The sequence below is a fragment of the Typopeltis vanoorti genome, chromosome 23, assembly GCF_054136105.1.
Source record: "Typopeltis vanoorti isolate ZY-2024b chromosome 23, IOZ_Tvanoo_1.0, whole genome shotgun sequence".
NCBI lineage: Eukaryota > Metazoa > Arthropoda > Arachnida > Uropygi > Thelyphonidae > Typopeltis > Typopeltis vanoorti.
Genome location: NC_143571.1, coordinates 50,074,873 through 50,097,541, shown reverse-complemented (window position 1 = coordinate 50,097,541; position 22,669 = coordinate 50,074,873). Strand labels below are relative to the sequence as shown.

The window sequence follows — 22,669 nt, the reverse complement described above, 5'->3', positions numbered from 1 at the left end:
TAAATAAAATTTGTTAATAATATTACAGGCAAATGAAAGGTAACATAGAAATTAACAAAGTATATATTACAGAGCTAATATTCATTTGAAATAATAAGAAATAACTATTTATTTGCAGTGCTGGCAAAAGAAATTTCTAAAAGAAAATGCAACGGCGAGTTCAAAACCTTGTTTGTCACATATGTTACTTAAAATTACTAATGCTAAAGAAAAAAATAAATAAATTTCAGTTACAGAAATAAGTTAAGAGCACAAGGAATCGCAGGTAAAATTAAGTCAATATTGGTTTTAAAAAAATTAAATGTAAGCATTAATTTACTACACCAATAAATACCAACGGTAACGAAGAATGAATAATTTTAGGATATGTGTCATCACAATCATGTCAATGCTAATCACTTAGTCATATGTAAGTATTTGAGAAACATCCAAACTTGGGAAAATGATACCTTTTGAACAATACTGCAATTTACGGATGACTCATGTCATCTTCATGAAAGATCCCTTTGAAGAAAACCGTGATTTGTAGTAACCACTCACTGGAGGGATATTGCTTATGACGATAACATAGCATGATCTTACGGGCTGAAATCTAAAGGAAGAAGTACTCAACTATTTCAGGTTACACTATTTACAGAAATTTCGTTCTTTCTGGTTTTTGTGTTTGTGTTGTGGTGTGGATATAATATTCAACTATTTCGGAATCTTCGCATTTAGAAGAGCCATTCTGGAAAGATAGTAAGTAATTTTAATTATCATTAGAATTTATAGAATACATACAAAAGGTTTTGTAATCCATTTAACTGTGCATTTATTTTAAATTTATTTTAAAATGCCGTAGAGATACCAGCATATAATTAAATTATTCAGAAAATTCGAAACACAGCTGCCACTAGACTCTACTCTAAGAATTCCCCCTTTAACAGGAAAGAAATACCCCAAAATGTATTGGAAAATTAGTACAGTGTGTTTGAGGGACACCAGTATATAATTAAATTATTTAGAAAAGCTCAAAACACAGCCGCCATCACGACTTTCTCTAAGAATTCCCACCCTTTAACAGGAAAGACATACCACAAAATGTATTGGAAATTAGTACACCCATCAATTGACAACCAAAGACAAAACATGACACCAATGATGAATGTGTGTCACCCTGGGAAAATTCTATGATATCTTATCTCAAAAACATCGCCCACAATTTCATAGCCAAACCAAAACACCATGTGATATCACTGAGAGACATATGTTCCCCAGAAATTTCTAAATGCATAACGTCATGATTCTTATCTCTAAATTCCACCCACAAGGCATTAAGTGAACCAAAAACACCACATGATGTCCCTGACAGACGGTGGCCCCAGCGAAATTCCAAACATTCCAAACTCTATAACAACAAACATTCACGTCACGATTCCTTATCTTATCTCGATCTTGATCTGGTCAGTAGTGTCCCACCAATCACGACACGATTCCTTAAACACTAATATATCTCCCTTTCCATTCAAAACAACAACGTCACTTATTTACAACAAACAAATGACGTCACTTATCTTCATCTGATAACAACACACACACCCATGGCACGATTCCTTATTTTATTTTGATCTTGATCTGGTCACTAGTGCCCCACCAATGACAACAGGAATCCTTATCTCTAGCATCACCCATAATTCCATACGCGAACCAAAACACAAGAACTCACGTCACTGATATATATACCCCCCAGGGAAATTTCAAACATTCCAATCTCATGACGTCACGCCCACAATGACGTCATCTTCTTATCAACCAATGACGTCACGATTCCTTATATTTTCTTGATCTGGTCACTAGTGCCACCCCTACTACTGACAATGTTCCTCTTTATTCGGGTGTATACACGATTCCGTGTTCTTATGGAAAGATATACGTAGGTCAGACTGGCAGAAGATTCGTTGAAAACAAAGGAAAAAAGAAAGTGGACTCCTAGCACACATCCTCAAAGAACATCACACGAGAAATTGGCGAGCATCCTCCACGTCCTACTTAGAAAAGAAGTTCTTCGATAGGTTGTTGTTGAAGTCCTCTGAGGTCATTCGCTCAAAAGGCACACTTAATAGAAATCAAGGATTGATCCTTCACAACATCTGGAAGTAATAATTATAGTACGTCCACAAATACGAGACCCTTCGACACTTCTGCGCATGACAACAGAAGGAGAATCCATTCTGATAATAGGGTAATCAATCCATCTTCTGGGACGAATTTATTATTACACGTCGGAAAATTAACTTCTCTTTTATGATCATTGTAGTTTTTAAAGTGGTAACTATTCTGCTTGTGTAGCAGTCGGGAAATTTTACCTATAACGTACGTCATTTCACGTGTTGGCGACCAATTCGTACGTTCCTCATTTCTTTCTCCTCTTCCGCATGAATTGACTATTCTTGGCAAGTCGCCAAGCGAAGCTCTTAAAAGTGTGGGCGTACTATAGTATGTGTAACGCTAAAGACCTCTCCTATGCAAGCAGTCGCATTCAATTTCCACAACAGGGGAGATACTGCACGTGATACTTGTGACTAAAACTATCATTCCAGTCTTTTCAATTCATAGATATTAACTGCCGTTGGAAAACGTTTATTTTGTTGCCCGGTTTTATATTTAAGTTAAGCAATCTCCTAATGATGCTGTTAATGATATAGACAGCGAAACGTGTTGAGGAAATACATCTGGCATAAATAAAATAAAAAAAAATACGAATTAAAACCTGGTAGTTATTCAATTGAAAAGTTTATTATACGAAGATAAGATGTAATAACCCGGATGAGATTAAACTTGAAGTAATCTTGGAAAGAAATAAACCTTAAAGTGAAGAATCAGAAAAGGAATGTTTAAATGGGAATAGAAACACACTCCTTTTCATAGATGACTACATAAACATAAAAAATACAAAATACCTAAAACTAACAGAAGTAATAAATTGTGGGCTTAAAAACCAAAGCTAGCATATTAGATTAAAATACAAACATTTATGGAAGTGAAATCGGGTCAACACAAAGAAAGATACGCAAAGATTAATAGCAGCCAAATAAAATTTCTGAGGAAAAGAGCAAAATAGGTCTTATTTGATCATAAAAGAAGTGAAGAATGCAAAAATTACAGCAAGGGACCAGTAAAAAGAAATAATCACACAAAAAGTGAAAAAAAATATTTAAAAAAAATCTCAGTTTCTCATTAGCTTCGCAGTACGTTCGTCCATATATTTTTTATAAGGTAGTGTATATTAAACTGTCCAGTGTCACCAACTGCTGTATTATTTATTGTCGGAAAAAAATATGTATTTCTACCTAAGATAAAGATTACTTGAATCAAATACTCATTAATTCTTGGTTGCTATCAATAAAACAATTAATAAACACAAATAAAATATAACCTAGAAAAGTAACATCGTTTAGATAATGATGTCACATACTATCCTATGATAACACCCGTTTGTAGTTTTTACCAGCTGCAAACTGTTAAGAGAACTAACGTTAGATCCATGGCAACAAATCAAACGAAATTCAATAGCAGACGTTTGAAACCATTGTGTTATAATATCTGTCCTTGCTATGTTTGATAAGGCAACCATCCTATGCGGCATATCATGTACCACTACAGGATGCTAGAGTCTATATCTGTATCTGTCACCAAGGTATCGCCTGCCACTAGAGCTTCTTCATGTCCTTGGACACCGCAAAAGCCATTAGTAAACAGCTTAACGTACCTCCCTCTTGCGAACGGCGCTATCTGACGCAAAGAGGTGTAGCAACGAAGGGATGAGATACTACAGAGAACGCAATCACCTGAGTATTGTTTGTAGGGCACGTGCATGTTATATTTGAACTGGCGACTATGTGTGTGTGTGTGTGTTAACGCAAAGTGAAATAGATGCAAGAAACAGCTGGAATCAAACAGAACTTGAGTGTTTGTGAAACTAGCTTCTTTACCAACATCTACATACATAATCTAAAATATAATAATAATAAATAGCTAAAATAAAATGATAATGAGTGTGTACGTCTCAGCTTAAGATAAAACCGGGCCCCTAAATATTATTTTTGCTTAGACCATTAATTAACAACGTGTCGTTTATTTATAAATTAATATTATATTTTAATAACGTTTAAATTTGATGGAAAAAAAGTCAAACAAGTGACGATTCCAAAATTTCGAATCTGTCCTTCCAAAATAAATAAATAAAATCAGAGCCAGAATGCTTCGATACACTTCTAAGTGATGACCCTGACTATGGTAAATGTTTACCTGAGTAATAATTTTATTTCAAGGGAAATCAAAATCCACCGATCCGTATCAACACTTGCAGGAAACCTGTGCTTTCAGCTGATGCAGTTGCATTGGCAATAATAATAATCTACTCTATACTATAAAATGATAAGCTGAAACGGGAAACGGATGTGACGTTGGCTTGAAACGGATGTAGGCTGTAACGTTTTTGTCAAGTTATTTGAAACTCAGGGGCTACCCTGAGTGTCGAGTCTTCAAAATTCGAGTCATCGGAATTCAAGGAGAACCGGACTACCAGTCCGGAACTCGGGGGGGGGGGAGTAGACGCCCCTTTTGAAGACTCGACACTCAAGGTATCCCCTGAGTGTCGAGTCTTCAAAATTCGAGTCGTCAGAATTCAAGGAGAACCGGCCTATATATAAAATGCAACACGCTGTTCAGAAAACACCACCTTCTGTCCTCTATTTCGTTCTTCAGAGGCAATGTATTTATTTCTAATACCACAAATAAGCCTAAAATTAATTTTTGGTTATCTATTATTCTCATAGACAAGGAAAAAATTAAGATACGAGGGTGGTCTGAAAAGTTCTCCGCCTAACAGTGAAAAACTTATAATTTCAAAATTATTTTTATTTTTCAACATAATCTCCCTTAAGACTAATACATTTCTTCCAGCGATGCTCCAGCGCCATTATCCCGTCCCTGTATTGGTTCTCAGTAAGATCTGCAAAATACTCCTCTACAGCTGTAATCACCTCTTGATTCGAAGAAAAACACTGACCAGCGAGGAAGAGTTTTAGTTTTAGGAAGAGATAGAAGTCAGAGGGAGCCAAATCTAGGGAATAGGGTGGATGTAGCAACAATTCATAGTGCAGATCCCTTAATTTTCCCATTGCCAAAACGCCTTTATCGGCAGTGCATTGTCCGGATGAAAGATGATTTTTTTCTTCTGCAAACCGGGTCTTTTCTCACGAATTTTTTCGTCTAGTCTGGTTAAAAGATCGGAATAATATTCTCCGGCTATTGTTTTACCATTTTCAAGATAATTAATAAACAAAATCCCTTTAGCATCCCAAAACACCGATGCCATGACCTTTCCTGCTGATGGAACCCACTTTGTCTCCTTCGGCGCTGAATAACCGGCTTCTGTCCACTGTTTTGACTGCTGTTTGGATTCTGGTGTGCAATGGTGAATCCAAGTCTCATCCATACTAATAAATCGACGCACAAAATCAGTTTTATTCTTGTTAAAACGCTCCAAGCACTGTTCAGAGATTTTTATGCGAGTGCGTTTTTGATCTGCTGTGAGCAAGCGCGGCAACCATCTTGCGCAAAGCTTTCTTATTTGCAATTCTTCATGCAAAATATATCCTATATTCTTTTGAAATGCCTATAGTCTCAGCAATTTCACGCACTTTGACTCGCCGGTCATCCAATACCATATCGTGCACTTAATCAATGATTGGTGTTGTTACACTTTTTCGATCCTTCACGTGGATTATCTTCAAGGCTGGTGCGGCCACGTTTAAACTCGGCAGCTCATTTCTTAATTGTAGAAAACGAAGGAGAAGAGTGCCCATAAACTTTTGTGAACATCGAATGAATTACTTTTGGCGTTAAACCTTCTTTTACAAAGAATTTTATAACCGCACGATGGTCAATTTTATCCATTTCAAGGGATGCAGACAACACTTTTACTTCAGACAGCTGTATAAAACAAACTAGTTGATAGAATGACTTGCAATTTCACACAGATGCTTATGACAGATCTACTAACTTAGAAAAAAAAAATCGTGCCGATAGTGTTGCCATCTATGGTCGAGGCCTGGAACTTTTAAGACCACGCACGTATAAATAAATATATATAAATATATCAATAAATATATTCGAACTCACTAATGAGATATAATCATTTATTTCTGAAAAATTTCCCAAATTTACATAACTGTTCTGATTGCAATAAAAAGCATTAGCATAAACAGTTAGCGAAAAGGCTCGAAGTGAGCCTACAGATGAATACAACTGTCGCCAAAAGCTGTAATAACCACAACTTGTCATAATGCGCAGTTATTTCTAAACATTGGAATGGATGAAATACTACAGCGAATGAAGAATAAAAATAAATCAATAGTGCGTGAGAATACGTGGCATAAATTGTTTCGCAACCTTGCGAAACGCAAAGTGAATAAACACCTAAAAACAACTAAAAGAAATTATATTTATATTAGTGATTTTCTTCCTTGAATACTTATATAACAACTAAAACACTTTTTTTGAATGTCAGTCAAGTGGGTTTTTAATTTATTGTCCTACATGTTTCGCCGATTTTTGCTATCGGCATCTTCAGGGAATACAATTGGTAAGCTATATGAAGGTAACAGACGAGGTTTTAACTGACAGTTCTAATTCATACAAAATTAGAATTGTGCGAGACAATGCGCGTGTCTCGGGAGCATGATTTATTTGTTACGAGACATAATGCAATTGGCATGAAAGTTCATTTCTTTGATGTTTAGTGATCTGATTAAAGCTTTCCAAATTTCCTGTAGGATTAGACCTTGATTCTTATTTAGGTTTCCTGTTGAACGGGCGACCATAGGAGCCTCCTTGAAGGTTCTGGAATGATAGTTCTCTTCAATATAGGGAATATGACTCTCATCCCACTCAATGAGATGGTTGGTAGAGGCAAAGTGGCAAGAAAGGCCTGAAATATCTTGTCTGTTGTTTCTGACATATCCTGTGCGTTCTTTCTGTCTCGTTTCGAAGCGTCTAGAGGTCTGACCAACGTAACTAACACCACAGGAGCAAGGTATATTATATACTCCAGAGTACTTGTAGAATGGATGAGGGTCTTTCGATGATCTTAAAAATTTCCGAATAGTATTGACTGGCTTGAATGTTACTCTAATGTTGTGTGCTTTTAGAAGGATAGCCAATTTTTTGGAAATACTGCTGACAAATGGAATAGTTATAGTACACTGATGTATTGGGTGTCATCACGTTGTCTTTGTGGTATATCCGAAAAGAGTACATTGTTGCAGAGTCTTTTGGGATAACCATTTAAGGATAGCTCTCTGGATATTGTAGTTAATTCTTTTTGTAAGTCATCTTGGTCTGTTGTGTAATGTATAGCTCTTTTCTTAAGCATATGGATAATGCTAAGTTTCTGGGATATATGATGAGACGAGTTGAAATGGAGGTAACGTCCAGTATTCGTAGGTTTTCTATATACAGACAGGTTGATACTGTTATTGTTTTTTTTTTCTTTTAAATTAAGGAATAATAAAGATATCATCACACTTAAAGCTGACAAAGGCAACAATACTGTTATCTTAAATAAAAAAGATTATGAAGAAAAAATTAAAACTCCATTATCAGACACGTCTGTCTAAGACGTCCTCAGTATAGATCCTACGCAAAAAACCATAACGACACCAATGAACTATTACGTGGAATGATTAACTGGCCTGTAGACTTAATAAGAAAGCTAAAATCCATGCACCCGTTGACTCCAAGATTGTATAGCGTTCCTAAAATACATAAAGAAGGTATACCATTACGTCCAATAGTTGATGGAATCTATTCTCCTACTTACCAACTGTCTAAATATCTAGCCAAGATTTTACAACAACACATCCACAACTCAGATACTTATATTAAAATCTCGCAACATTTTATTGAAAAATTAAAAAATATATATCCCTATATCTGAAGATGATATACTAGCAAGCCTTGACGTCACATCTCTGTTTACAAACATTCCAGTTGTGGAAGTCATCAACATCTTAGACAACTTGTTCCCAAGAAACATCACTACTTTGTCCAATCATTGCTTAACTTCGAACTATTTCATTTAGCAAAAAACAGCCTACAAACAACTTACCCGATTAGCCATGGGTCGCCCCCTCTCTCCTTCTTGTGCTGACTTATTCATGGAAGACCTAGAAGATAAAATCTTATCCCAAATTACCCCAAAACAGAAAACTTGGTACAGATATGTTGATGACATCTTTATCATTTGGAATCATACAAAAGAAGAACTAATGGATTATCTCAACGAAATCAATAGTTTCCACCATACCATCAATTCACATTAGAAATTGAAAAAGATGAAAAACTTCCATTTCTAGACATCCTAATAAAAAAAAAAAAAACAATAACTGTATCAACCTGTCTGTGTATAGAAAACCTACGGATACTGGACGTTACCTCCATTTCAACTCGTCTCATCATATATCCCAGAAACTTAGCATTATCCATATGCTTAAGAAAAGAGCTATACATTACACAACAGACCAAGATGACTTACAAAAAGAATTAACTACAATATCCAGAGAGCTATCCTTAAATGGTTATCCCAAAAGACTCTGCAACAATGTACTCTTTTCGGATATACCACAAAGACAACGTGATGACACCCAATACATCAGTGTACTATAACTATTCCATTTGTCAGCAGTATTTCAAAAAAATTGGCTATCCTTCTAAAAGCACACAACATTAGAGTAGCATTCAAGCCAGTCAATACTATTCGGAAATTTTTAAGATCACCGAAAGACCCTCATCCATTTTACAAGTACTCTGGAGTATATAATATATCTTGCTCCTGTGGTGTTAGTTACGTTGATCAGACTCTAGAAGCTTCGAGACAGAAAGAACACATTGGATATGTCAGAAACAACAGACAAGATATTTCAGGCCTTTCTTGCCACTTTGCCTCTACCAACCATCTCATTGAGTGGGGATAAGAGTCATATTCCCTATATTGAAGAGAACTATCATTCCAGAACCTTCAAGGAGGCTGCTACGGTTGCCCGTTCAACAGGAAACCTAAATAAGAATCAAGGTCTAATCCTACCGGAAATTTGGAAAGCTTTAATTAGATCACTAAACATCAAAGAAATGAACTTTCATGCCAATTACATTATGTCTGGTAACAAATAAATCATGTTCCCGAGACACGCGCATTGTCTCGCACAATACTAATTTTGTATGAATTAGAACTGTCAGTTAAAACCTCGTCTGTTACCTTCATGTCGCTTATCAATTGTATTCCCTGAAGATGCCGATAGCAAAAATCGGCGAAACATGTAGGACAATAAATTAAAAACCCACTTGACTAACATTCAAAAAAAGTGTTTTAGTTATAATATTTATATTATTTTAGAATTATAGAAACATGCATTTATTATTTGGTCGTCAATAATATCAATGAATTTAAAACAGAACATTTGATTGCCCGTTTTCCGTGTGATTTTTTTATTCAGTTTAATAAATAATTCTGTTCTTTAAATAGCATTCTTCCAGAGTTTGGGAAAACGAAAATTCTTATCTTGTTTCTTGTTCTTAACTACATTTTAAATTTATATTCACAAAACTTTTAGCATCAACGATTATTAGTTGTTGCTAAAAGTTTGTGAATCTAAATGTAAAAATATTCAAAGACAAACATTTTTGGTATTTATCTTTATTTGGGTTCATAAAATTTTTTATGAATATTAGACTACTTTATTAATGCAGTTGGTCGGATCTGATACACACTCCTAGTCATAAAAAATGCTTAAAGTGAAATCGGTATTGAGAATTTATTAAACCTCGAATAAGCAATGCTTTTTTTCTACTACTTTTTTTTATGTGACTTTATATTACTTAGTTTTCGAATAAAGCAAATGTTTGTTACTGGGTTAAACTTTTCATCCTTTTCCAATCATCTCAAAACTGATTCTTTCAGTTAGTAAACATGATCGTTATTTGATGCCAAACAGGATTGCCAACTTTAAAGACATTTTTATGAGCAAGAAGGTAAAAAAAATGCAGCAGCTAAGTTTACTTTAAAACTATTACACATAAAATTAAACAATATTTAGTTTTTAATACGCTACACAAGCAAAACATTTCTAGAATTATTTCTAGAAACTTAAGTACATCTAGGGTACAATGGCATCAAACTAAACATTACAGAAATTCATATTCTTACTTAAGTTAGATATAAATTATATATCTAAGTTGAGTCAGGTATACCGCTACTAAACTTTTGCGGTTGCTTCTATGTTTGCGATGGGAAAACCTAAACGTCACAACCCGAGAATAACTCAGCCCTGAAAGAAAGGAAAAACGCGAAAGCAAGTAAACTACGTTGATTTCATCACCACGTTGATGAAATCAATGCACACGAGATTCGCCACCTCCACGTATAGGTGAGCTTGTTTACAGGTACACATCGCTCAATTTCTTTCTCATGGTCATTTGGAAATATTGTTTACTGTTATATACGTTTCAATTTATTTTAATGCATATTTATCCACATTTATTTTAATACATACATATTCACACATACTATCACACACACGCATGAGTACTGTACGCGCACAGATGTGAGACCCTTCGACACTTCTGCGCAGTCAGAAGAAGGAAGGAGAATCCATTCCGAGAATAGGGGTAATCAATCCGTCTTGTGGGGTGAGTTATTTATTATTACAGGTCAAAAAATTAACTTTTCTTTTATGAATATTGTCGTTTTTAAAGTGGTAACTATTTTGCTTGTATAACAGTTAGAAAATTTTACGTTTAAAATTAGCACGTGATTGCGTCACCGACACGTGATTGCGCGTGTCGGTGACCAATTTCGTACATCAGTAGTATACCAGCCACTAGGTGACCAGATCAAGTTCAAGATAAGATAAGGAATCGTGACGTGATTGGTTGTTCATTTGATGACGTCATGAGTTTGTAATGTTTGGAATTTCCCTGGGGGCATATGTGTCTGTCAGTGACATCAGTTCTTGTGTTTTAATTGATCTTCTGCGACAACGTCTGTGACACTTTCCTGGGGAAACGTGTCGTAACGTTTCACTTTTCCCCTGCCAATTGTTGTTAAGTAGTTCACCTAGTCTTATAAATTCTTTATATACCTCCTCGAATATTGTCTCATTTAGCTGTTTTTCCATGATTAACAATGTATCTTAAAAAAAAAAAAAACGCTTACCGTGCAGTTGTAGTCTTACCGGCACTGCTACAAGACTCGGTACTTTTCTGGCAAGAGCACTGAATCAAAAATTGCATGATCTTCAAGACACATAATATAATAAATGCACCACAATTCCAAAACTGACTGAGGACATCCTATGATCACCAATTCTAATCGACTCTCCCTAACACACATCCACGTCACGATTCCTTATCTTATTTTGATCTTGATCTGGTTAAAAATGCCCCACCAATCACGACACGATTCCTTATCCACTAATATATCTTCCTTTCCATTCAAAACAATAACGTCACTTATTTACAACTAACAAATGACGTCACTTATCTTCATCTGATAACAACACACACACACCCATGGCACGATTCGTTATCTTATCTTGATCTAGTCAGAAGCCTCACCAATCACAACACGAATCCTTTTCTCTACCAGCACCCATAATTCCATACGCGAACCAAAACACAAGAACTGACGTCACTGACACAAATTTCCCCAATGAAATTCCAAACATTACAAACTTATGACGTCATCAAATGAGCAACCAATCACGTCACGATTCCTTATCTTATCTTGATCTTCATCTGGTCACTAGTGGCTGGCATACTACTTACATCGTTTATTTCTTTCTCTCCTTTAGCATGAATTGACTATTCTTGGCAATCTGCCAACCCCGGTTCTATGAGCTGTGCGTTTACAAGAAGTACAACCAAATTACCAACCGATTGAAGAGCTTTGTAGATCATCTGTATCGATGATGCTCTTTGGTTGAAAGGTCCATGGTAGGATTTGACCAGCCACCTGTTGATTTGAGAGTGGATATGTTGGGATTTGTTATGATCATTAATATTTCCTGCTATTAAAGCAGGTGTGTGTGTGTGCGTAAACTGCTGTAACGTAGTGTAAGTCAAGATATAGAATTTCAGCAACACAGCGGCCATATATTCATTTTTTTAATAGGTTATTAGTTTTATTCTCTGCAACTCCTGTGTTTCACATTGTTTTCCTCAAAGCTTATCATTATTTTTATTTTATTTTTCATTTCCTTCTTGAAAATAATAAAAGATCATATAGATATTTAGGCAGCAATATAAGTTCTAGTGACTGAACCCTCCTTTACTGATAGATGAAGAAGAATCATCGGAGAGTGATTGTTCCGTGCTTGGTTTTTCCTGCCAAGTGTTGTTCCAACCATTGTTTCAATAATAATAAATAATCGATGTCATTAAATCTTATTTACTTATTTTTCTTTCGTCTGTTATAGTTATTATTATTTGTGTGATCTTTGAGTTAAAAATGCTTCGTTCATAGTAATAAAGAGAATCAGACGTTGACGTCTTTCGCAGTTTTGCGAGGTAGGCAGTTGCTTACGTTGTTTATACATAAATACGCATGCCTGTAATGTGAAAAGGATAATGAGATTGAAGAATTGTTTTTTAAGTTGGCATCACTGTTAATTGAAACGGCGATGCCAACTTAATGCAATGTAATATTCCTATAAAGGAATAAAAAGCAACAGCTTTGCCTACCTAGATGGCTGAGGATAAAATCATTCATTCGTAATTAAAGTTGAGAGATTATTTTCATCCGCTGATGTGACGCACCACCACTAACTCGCTTATTGAAAGCCTCAAATGACATGAGAAAGACCCTATATGTATGTTAAAACATACATATAGGGTCTTTGCACATTAATAGCTATTTAATGTGCAAAGCACAATGAAGCCTTTATATGTAACCTAGATTTGTTTTATTATTATTATTATTATTATTATAGATTTTTTTTTTTAATACGAAGATGTGAAGCATACAAATATAGCAATGGAAACACATTCATTTACGACATTTTCGCAACACTTTGTGCTCTCTGTTCTTCTACTTACAGCTCATTGTGGTGAGAAGCAAAGCAGGAGATGTGGACGAAGCATGTCAGTAGTACACGCTACCAGGAGGGATCACCGCATGAAAGTCACATCAATATTCCAGACTAACGTAGGAAACATCAGGAGAGGAGGTTAGCGGCCTATCTTCCAAATGTAAGAAAAAAAATTCTCAAAGAATAAATGGAAACTGTAATCGGAGAAGTGTTACTTTCTGGGGTTTTTTTTAGAGAGGATTACCAAGATTCAAATAAAAATTACAAATAATCACTTACATTTTATTAGTAATTAACGTCCAGAAGAAAACCAAAAGTGAAAAGAGACACTTTTTTTTAAATTATTATTATTAAACTTCGCAAACAAAGAGAAATTATTATTATAACGGAAATCCAAATGTCAGCACTGGAAGCTAAATAATTCGCAGAAAAAACAAATGTACAGTTTGTATACCGATATAGGCATAGAGTTTTAAAAAAGAAAATACTGATCTTAGTAAACATTACATTTGACTCAAAGGATTTCAGGATTAAAAAAAAAAAAAAAAAAAAAAACATGTCGGAATCAGCTAGCGATAGCGGACAGAAAACGTTGAGTCGGATAAGACAGGTAATCGAAACACAAAGAGGCATTCAACTGATGGAAAAAAGAAAAAAAAAAAAACCCATAAATAATCAAGATATGTAGGTGATACAGTACTGATCACTGAGAAAGAAAATAATTTGCAAAATATAACAGAAAATTGTTATAAAGTTGATCTAAAATATCCAAAAAAACAAAACACTGATAATCTTAGATAAAAGGACGGATAAAAATCTAAACAAAACACATTAAAAAGTCAACCCATAGAACAAATCGGCAGATTTATACATCTGGGAAGTGTAACCAGTAATTAGTTGTGATGGGAAACGTGAACAAAAAAGGAATACAAATAACAAAAATGGTATTTTAGCATGAAAGAAATATTCACAGGCAAATTAATTTAAACACGAGCATGCGACTGATGACTTTCTATGTCTGTTCTATTAATGTACACATCAAAAAGACATAGAAAATTGGAGAAAAAAATGGAAGAAAAGTTTGGTTGATCTGAGGATGGGATTACTAAATGGAACGATTCGGATTATGGATGGAAAGAAGTTAGAAGAAAAGGAAGTACTTTAAAGAGGCTATTTCAAACCAAAAAGAAGCTTACTAGATGAGGTCGGATGAGGGAAATGAAATCCTTAGAACATACCCCAAGAGAAAAAAGACTCACTAATATCATCATCCCATGAAAACTAAAGAGGAAGAACCCGACTGCGACATCATTATGTGAAGGAGATAAGGCATTGGACAGCCAAAAGTACCATCCAAATCTTTAGAGATGCACAACATAAGAAGAGAAGAACTATGGTCTTCGGATCGAAGACGGTACTTGAATGAATGAAATAAATGAATATGTCCCCATAACTGCACGGAAGAATACTTTACTTAACATCACAAATGGATTATATGATGCTTATATAACCATTCAAAATAAATTGCAGTTATTTGAATATGTATACAGAGATACCAGTAATAGAACAAGAAGATTGGGAATAATACTTCACTCTTTGTGCGATAATGAAGAGAACATAATTGTACCAACAAATCTAAATGGTGATGATAAACTAGAACTGATGCTCAATTATGGTCGGAAAGAATTTCAGAAATCGGCTGGTATATTAATGCCATTCAAAACAAATTGTTAAAATATGGAGTTAATATTATACTGACAGAATTATTAATAATAGCATTCTTAGAAATAAATAAATTAATTAAGAGACGAGTGGTGAAAAAATATTGCTGCTTGAAATAACTATAAAGGAATTAATCTGCTATCAGAATGGACTTAAAGCACGTGTAAAACTTATTCAGGGATATTTAAATGAATAATTAGCATTAAATGATGAACAATCAGGATTTTTATGTATAAGTGCAATAGTCAAGTGCAGCAGATAATAGCAAAATCAACAGAATTTAGTAAAGCGATATACGTTTGATAGATCTACAGAATGCATTTGATATACATTTTCAAAGTGGTATAAAAGATTAATAATAAACTCAAATATTAAAAAACAAATTATAGACTTGATTTAAAAAAAAGTCAAAATCATCTAAAAATAAATTCTCTAATGCCTTGATGTTTCCCGAAGGAGTTCGGCAGAGTTCATTTAGTCTTAACCAATCTTTGGAAATTGGTGGCCAGACGTTTTCCACTCTTACATGTCACCGATAGTTGAGTTCATAGCCACCAATTATTCTGAAAACTTCCAGCAAGAACTACCGCAGTGAGTTTTCACCATATTGTGTTCCTAAGTGTTACTGGTATTATTGTTTGAAATAATACAAGTTCTATCGCTTTTCTAAGTTGCGTGGTTAAAACTCGAGTTCTTGGTAAAATAAAACCCTACTTGCTTGCACTAAAGATAGAGTACTAACTCAAGAAGTGGCAATTCTATTCTAGTTAGGGACCAGAATCGAACGTATGATGGTCTTTGTTTTGGTAGTCTAGCATTATGGAAGCTAAAGTTTGACTATAAGATCACACAGGCGATGATGTAAATTATTAGCAGACTCAAAAGATGAATTGTAGTCTTAAAAATGTCATTTTCAATAAATACATTTATAATAATGAAGTAAATACTGCTAACTGAGAAAGTGATCAGTTTTAAATTTAAATTAAATTATTTTTTTATTATATGATACCTCCATGGAGTCATACGTCTCATCGCGATAGGTCACACTGCATAATAACACAATCCATCGTTTACATTGATCATTCCCTGACCATCCGCACTACATAATTCACCATTTGTGCTACGCTACCCCATGCAGTTTTTTTTTGTCTGCTAATTCCGTGTGTTCTTCGGCTGGTTTTCCTGTTTTGAGGGAAAATGGCAAATTTAAATATCTTGCAATTGTGATGCGGGAATAACAGAGAATAAGAAAATAAAAGATGAACAGTACGGTAGTTATATTAGCGAGAAAACCAAAGAAAAGAACGAAGGATGACTTGGAAAAACTATTAAAGAAACAGTTAAAATGTTTCTTTCATTTTATTTATTTTAATTGTGGAAATTAATTGAAATTTTATTTAATTTCAAAATTTCAATTCACGTGCCTTTAAACAGCATATGGACGCTTCTAAGATTGGGGGGGGGGTAAAAAAAAAGCCGTTTTGTAGAGTGTTCCAACACCCTGACATTTCGCGTATCCACCCTGATTTTTACCAATCTTTTGAAAGTCAAACCTTTACGACTTCAGTTGTTTACCGTTATCTGCCAAATGCAACTTCCCAGTTTCAGTTGTTGATTTGCCAAGTGTAATAATGGTTCCAGCACATGCGCACAAGCAATGCATATTCTGAATTCATAGATAAACAAAAGGACAGTTTAAAAAATAAAAATAAATAAAAAAATGAGTTAGTCTTCTATGTAATTCTGAGTCCTTATTTTGACCCTGAGTGCTCCCCACTCCCGATTTAATCTTATTAGATTATATGATAGGTCTTAAATATCTTGCTCTATATAAATTCACACTTCAATAAATAAATTAAAAAAAAAAAATCAAAAATCCCTGAATCAATTATGAAAAATCCTTGGATTTTTTTTATATGCGGCCTTTTTCCCCCTCACGGCCTTCAGGATAATTGAGTAGAAAATATCCTTTTTCGCTCCCCCCCCCTTCTGCCTAGCGACCTATCTTCCCTCTACTTGGCTCAAGTCCAGTTGCCTGTACGCAACGTCGGTCGACAAATGACGTTAAAGCGAAGGTGCAGGAGTGAGGTCAACCGTAAGAGTGAAAATGTACCCTAGAAGCCAAGTACTGCATCATCTCCTCTCCCTACCCTGACGTTTATATACGGCGGATTCCTTCTTTGTGGCCTTGGAAATATAGGTAGCGTTTATAATTTCTTCAAAGAGTTCTTCACAAAAACCAGGCGAGATGCTGCCCCAATTGTTCAAGGAAACTCCCTCTCTCCCCGTATGGTTTGAGGGAACAAGGAGAGAGGGATAAAAACTGTACTTTCAAAGTACAGTATAGTTCTTTTTTTCCCCTTCAACCAGGAAATGAAGTGTTATGAAAACACGAAAATATTAAATCCTTCATATGCAGTGTATTATTTTTAAGATGCGTTTACAGGATATTGATGGCAGCTTCCTGTCGATAAAAGTCAGCCACATGTAGTGGTATGAATATTTATAGATCCCACTCTAATTAAATCGAGTGTAGCAGAACACATGAGTTTCAAAAACAATTTAATTAGAACGAAATTCTCCTTATAGAAAAAAAACAAAAAATTTCTAGGATCTGAGCAAGGACAACGCTATTAAAATTTCTTAAGTTCTCGATGTTCTGAGAATGCATTGCAGACTATAGGAAGAGTTAAAATAGGCTCAGAAAATTAAGTTTCTTTCTAGGAACAATGTTTCATAGTACATGTAGGAGTAGCCAATGGGTTCAGTCGATGCTTTTAAACATGTGGGCTTATTTGCGTCATCGGGCGCATATATGCAGACGATAAAACGCCCACTGCTTTACCACATCCTAAATTTTGAAACTTTACCAGATGGATAGCGCCTGAATAGATAGAAATGGAATACGAAAAGTGGTACTTAATTTATGCGAAGCAGTTTCAGCGGAGGAAAAAGATAAAAACTAATTTGAAAATAATTTTAAACAATTTTAAATGATTTTTATCGTTAATCGTTATTAAATTCCTTATATGCCTTAGTTTATGCATTACATCTTTTTATGCAACAGTAAGAATTATCTAGTTCCTTTTCAAGAGCTAACCAGTCTTGGGTGGAGGTAGAGGATTCTCCTTTTGTTCTCAGAAAGCTAAGTTATCTGAGAACATCCGCGTGCAAGTGATAGCTAGACGAGGATGAATTACAGCCATTAACTGAGAGGGAAGGGAATAAAATAAAGAAACAAACACTATTTTACACTTCGAAGTTTAAAATACAGGGGTGTCCGTAGCTCTGTTAGTTTTGACGAGGTCCTTCGATTGGAAAGACCCGTCTAGAACACTGAAGAGCCTTTATCAGAGTATCAGAGGTATGCACTGAAGTATTATTTTTAAAATGATTATTTATAAAGTTCATTTTAAGAGTCTTGGTGTGTGAAGAGCAACACTGCTTTTATTTGGGTAGCGTGTAATGCACATTCGTGCGGTTACCCTAGTGGCTGTGCGCTTCGCAACCATATGCCTGGGAGAGGAGTGTCCTAGGTTCGATTCCCGTCGCCGACGTGAGGAGCTTAAGGATCTTTCTCATACATAGCCAAGTTAGCCGGTCTTGGGGGAGGACAGCAGGGTTTTTTCTCCCCAGTTCATCTGGAGTTTTTCCTCCCGCCAAAGCAGGCAAACCGGCCCAGTGAACATCAGACATATGTACAGACATAGGACACACCGGGAGGTATAGGGCTAGGCACCTTATCCTCGGGACGGGTACGGCTTAGAAGGGCTAAAGATAGCCCCGTAACAGGCCACTAGGCCTAATACGTGAAAGGAAGAAGAAGAAGTAATGCACATTTCTAGTAGACAAGTCACATGTCTAGAATGCAGAGACGTAATCAAATTAGAAAAACGTACTAAAACAGATTTTTGCAATTATTGATATATGTTAAATTATGATGATGATGATGATGTCATGCTAGACTTTCTGTTTATGAATGGATAAAATGTTTTTTTTTTCTTTTTTTCCAAGAAGTTGTCCCTAAATGATATCACTTTTTTTTCGGTACAATTAAAAAAAAATTTTTTTCCATTTTAAAATCTCTAGATAATATTTTTGGTTTTTTCATTAAGTACAATAATATTCACTATATCATATTTAATCATCAACTAAATCAAGTCAATAACCGAATTCAGACTTTGGGGGGAGGAGCATTAATGATTTTTCAAATATGTTAAAATACTCCGATTCTCAATTGAAGATTTCAAATTTTTTTCTAATAAAATATTTTGAGTTTTTTGGTCACATGATTCCTCGCGCTCATACTTTATATTCTGCAAAATAAAAATTTAAAAAATAAAAATAAAAACTTCAAGTAGTCATTGAAATTCATAGCCCAGGAAGTGGAATTCTTGGAAAGGGATCGCGGCTATTTGTATAGCAGCCCCACCCACGCAAAGTTGAGTAGGAATATGCTGATAACGTAAACAAACGCTATGAAGAAAAGATAAAGTATTTTTATTCCTTTATATTATATATATTTTTTTTTTTTTTTTTTCATTTTCAGAAGAAGGGAGATCTCGTCTTTATCGACGACCGTGGGTGGAATCGGACGAGGCAAATGGAAGTAAATAATTAGGTAAAATATAACATTAGAAGAATTAATAATTTTTTTAATTTCCTGATTTATTTAAAAAACTTTGTTACTTTATTATTGGAACTCGCAAAACTGTTTCTACGAACTAATTAAAAAAAAAATTATAATTTTTTCCACAATAGTTCAGAAATTGGTATTTTTATGATGCTGAAAGAAAATGTAGCAATAGTTGTAGTATTTTTTCAATCCTTCTTTCTATTCTGAAACTATTTCGACTTATTTAAAGTAAATTAATTGTGGTAACGAGATGACACACTTTTTTTACCGCAAAGAAAAGCAGTTCTAAGAAAAAGAACGGCTAACATTATTTTCGTAAGGAATTTTTCGAGCGTATTCACAGAACTAAGGCTGCTTAGAACTATGTCGGTCTTGTACGTGTTCCGCATCCTCTCATCTCTATTAAGTTAATTTGAGAATCTTGTCACCCTGCGATAGCATCCTCCATTAACGAAGGCATTATGAAGTTCCTGAACTCCGAATGAGCGGAGTTTAATTAGTTAAATCACCCATTTCACTCTCTCTCTCTCTCTCTCGTGTAGCATTTGGTGCAGTAACTAATTATAGGATCGATCCAACTATAATCGAATTTCGAACGGAGATTCCTTTATTCCTTTAAGCCATCATCTGACCTTGGCCTAGGTACTTATCGACAAATTGCTGCAATGCTCGATTATCAAAAGGATGTATAAACAACAGTATGACATTGATGAGTCAGAACGCCTTCTACATGTGTATCCGAGCTAGTACAGACCACATTTCGTAACTTTGTGTTCAGGAAGAAAATGCGTTTCACCATTGAAGCGTAGTTAACAGAAGCGTACGACTGCATTTTGGTACGTGCGCATAACGGGCTAAAATGTCACTTTATTTTTATTTGCTTTTTCCAATTCAAAAATATTTGTGCGTTACGTTAATACTTGTATGTTGGAAAATAACACCTTACTATTGTTTTGCGACAGAAGTAAGATATATGTGATATTAGTTGAATATTCTACGCTTGTTGAGGACGTCACCAGAACCTATTGTCGTCATGGAAACACAAACTATGACGTCACACCTATTTCGCTTGTATTTTCTTCACAGCATAACTTACAGATTTCATCAAATTCGTTGTCGTATTCGTCAATTTCCGTTAATTCGCGCGCGCGCGCGCACACACACACACACACACACACACACACACACACACACACACACACACACACACACACACACACACACACACACACACACACACACACACACACACACACACACACACAGAAATTTTAGTGCAGCATTTTTTTACATCTGTTGGTAGGGACCGTTAAGTTTTTGAAACTGAAGGTTGAAATATTTTTGCGTTTTATTATGGAATTACTCTGTACAGTGGCACACCCAGAGGAGGGAGCCAAGGGGCCCTGACCCCTCCCTCCAAAGAAAAAAGAAAAAAAAACTAGAAAATTTTCCAAAAATATTTTCCTAATTAGAATTCATTTTTTTAATTTATGTTGTGTCGGGTCTTCTATTTCTATACTACTTATGAATTAGCGATCATTGCAGGTGCTCAGTCATAGGTCGTATGCGATACGTAGTGTTTATTCTCAAATCGTCTACTCAACTTGCCCCTCCCCCCCCCCCCCCCAAGATTAAATCCTGAGTGCGCTACTGACTCTGCAGAAACAAATGTTAACATAATTAATCAAACATTCGCTGTATATATATATATATTTTTTTTTACCTAAGTTTTTTAATAAGTTTTTTTACCTTGGGTAATGTATATTAGGGTTACCAAGTAATATTATAAACTTGGTTATTTTACTCCTAATCCCAAGTAAGCAAACAGTTAAGTTTGCGCCTGAACGTAGTTCAAGTCTAAAAGTAGTGCAACACCAGGGCAACTCATTGTAAAGGTGGGTAAAGCTCTGATCACTATTCTTAGTATTTTCCATCATGTAAAGCACATCTCACTAAGAGATGTATACTGCAATACATTATGGGTGGGGTCACTACCCAGACCGGTTTCAACCTTTTTTGAGGTCTCCTCAGTCAGTAGCTAGACCCTAAATACCAAGGTTTTAGTAATACAGAGCCTTATCAACTTTACCTATACAAGTTGTCTATATCTCCCCCAGAGATTCTTATTCAAAATAAAAACACCTTGTTGCAACGTCACCATCCTTTATCAAGAACACTACAGAATTTGTTACATACATCAAGATATTACAGTTAATGAAGATGACATCATGGCTAGCTTGGACATAACTTCTTTGTTCACTAATGTCCCAACAGATGAAGTCCTAACATTACTCAAGGATAAGTTATCCAAAAAAATGTTAGCCTTGCTTACACATTGCATCAGGTCCGGTTACTTCAAATTTCAAGATAATATATACAAACAAAATCATGGACTGGGCACGGGTAATCCTTTATCCTCAGTACTCGCAAATATTTACTTAGAGGATTTTGAAACCAAGGCTATCTCTTCCTTTATTTTAACACCTAAAGTTTGGAAACGTTATGTGGATGATGCCTCCATTGATTGGAGCCATGGACATGAATCCCTTATGGTTTTCCTCGAACATCTCAATAGCCAACATCAAAGTATTAAGTTTATTGCCGAGCTAGAAACGGATAATTCCTTGCCTTTTCCGATGTCAAACTGACTCGCTCTTCTGGTAAACTCAAAATATCGATATATAGAAAGCGCACACATACCAACAGATATCTGCATAGTCATTCGCATCACTCCCCTCCTCATAAGCTTGGAATAATTTCTACCTTGGGACATAGAGCCCGTTCTCTTCTGGATGACCCAAATGAACTTCTTACAGAAATAAACCATCTGAAAACTTCTTTCGAAGTTAATGGATATTCCAAGAGAATCATTGAAAAATTCCTTCTTAATCCTCCTAGACATCACTAGAAGAAACAAATAGATTCAAAGGCAATATATCTATTCCTTACATAAGTACAGTTTCACATAAATTAGCAAAATTCTAAGAAAATACAATATCAGAACCTTGTTCACTCCACTTCCAAAGATCCGTTTCTTAATAAGCCACCCAAAATTTGTCATCACCATCTCAAATACCCTGGTGTATATAAAATATTGTGTGATTGTGATATTCCTTATTTAGGGCAGACAGACAAATCTGTCGAATTGCGTATGGAAGAACGCATGAGGGACATTACTTACAAG

At 35.2% G+C, this 22,669-nt stretch overlaps 1 protein-coding gene across 4 annotated transcripts in view; it reads right to left on the bottom strand.

The window, feature by feature from the left end:
- Positions 1–22,669, bottom strand: part of rdx (BTB/POZ and MATH domain-containing protein rdx) — a 288,756-nt gene that overhangs the window by 250,920 nt on the left and 15,167 nt on the right. The window lies entirely within an intron of this gene.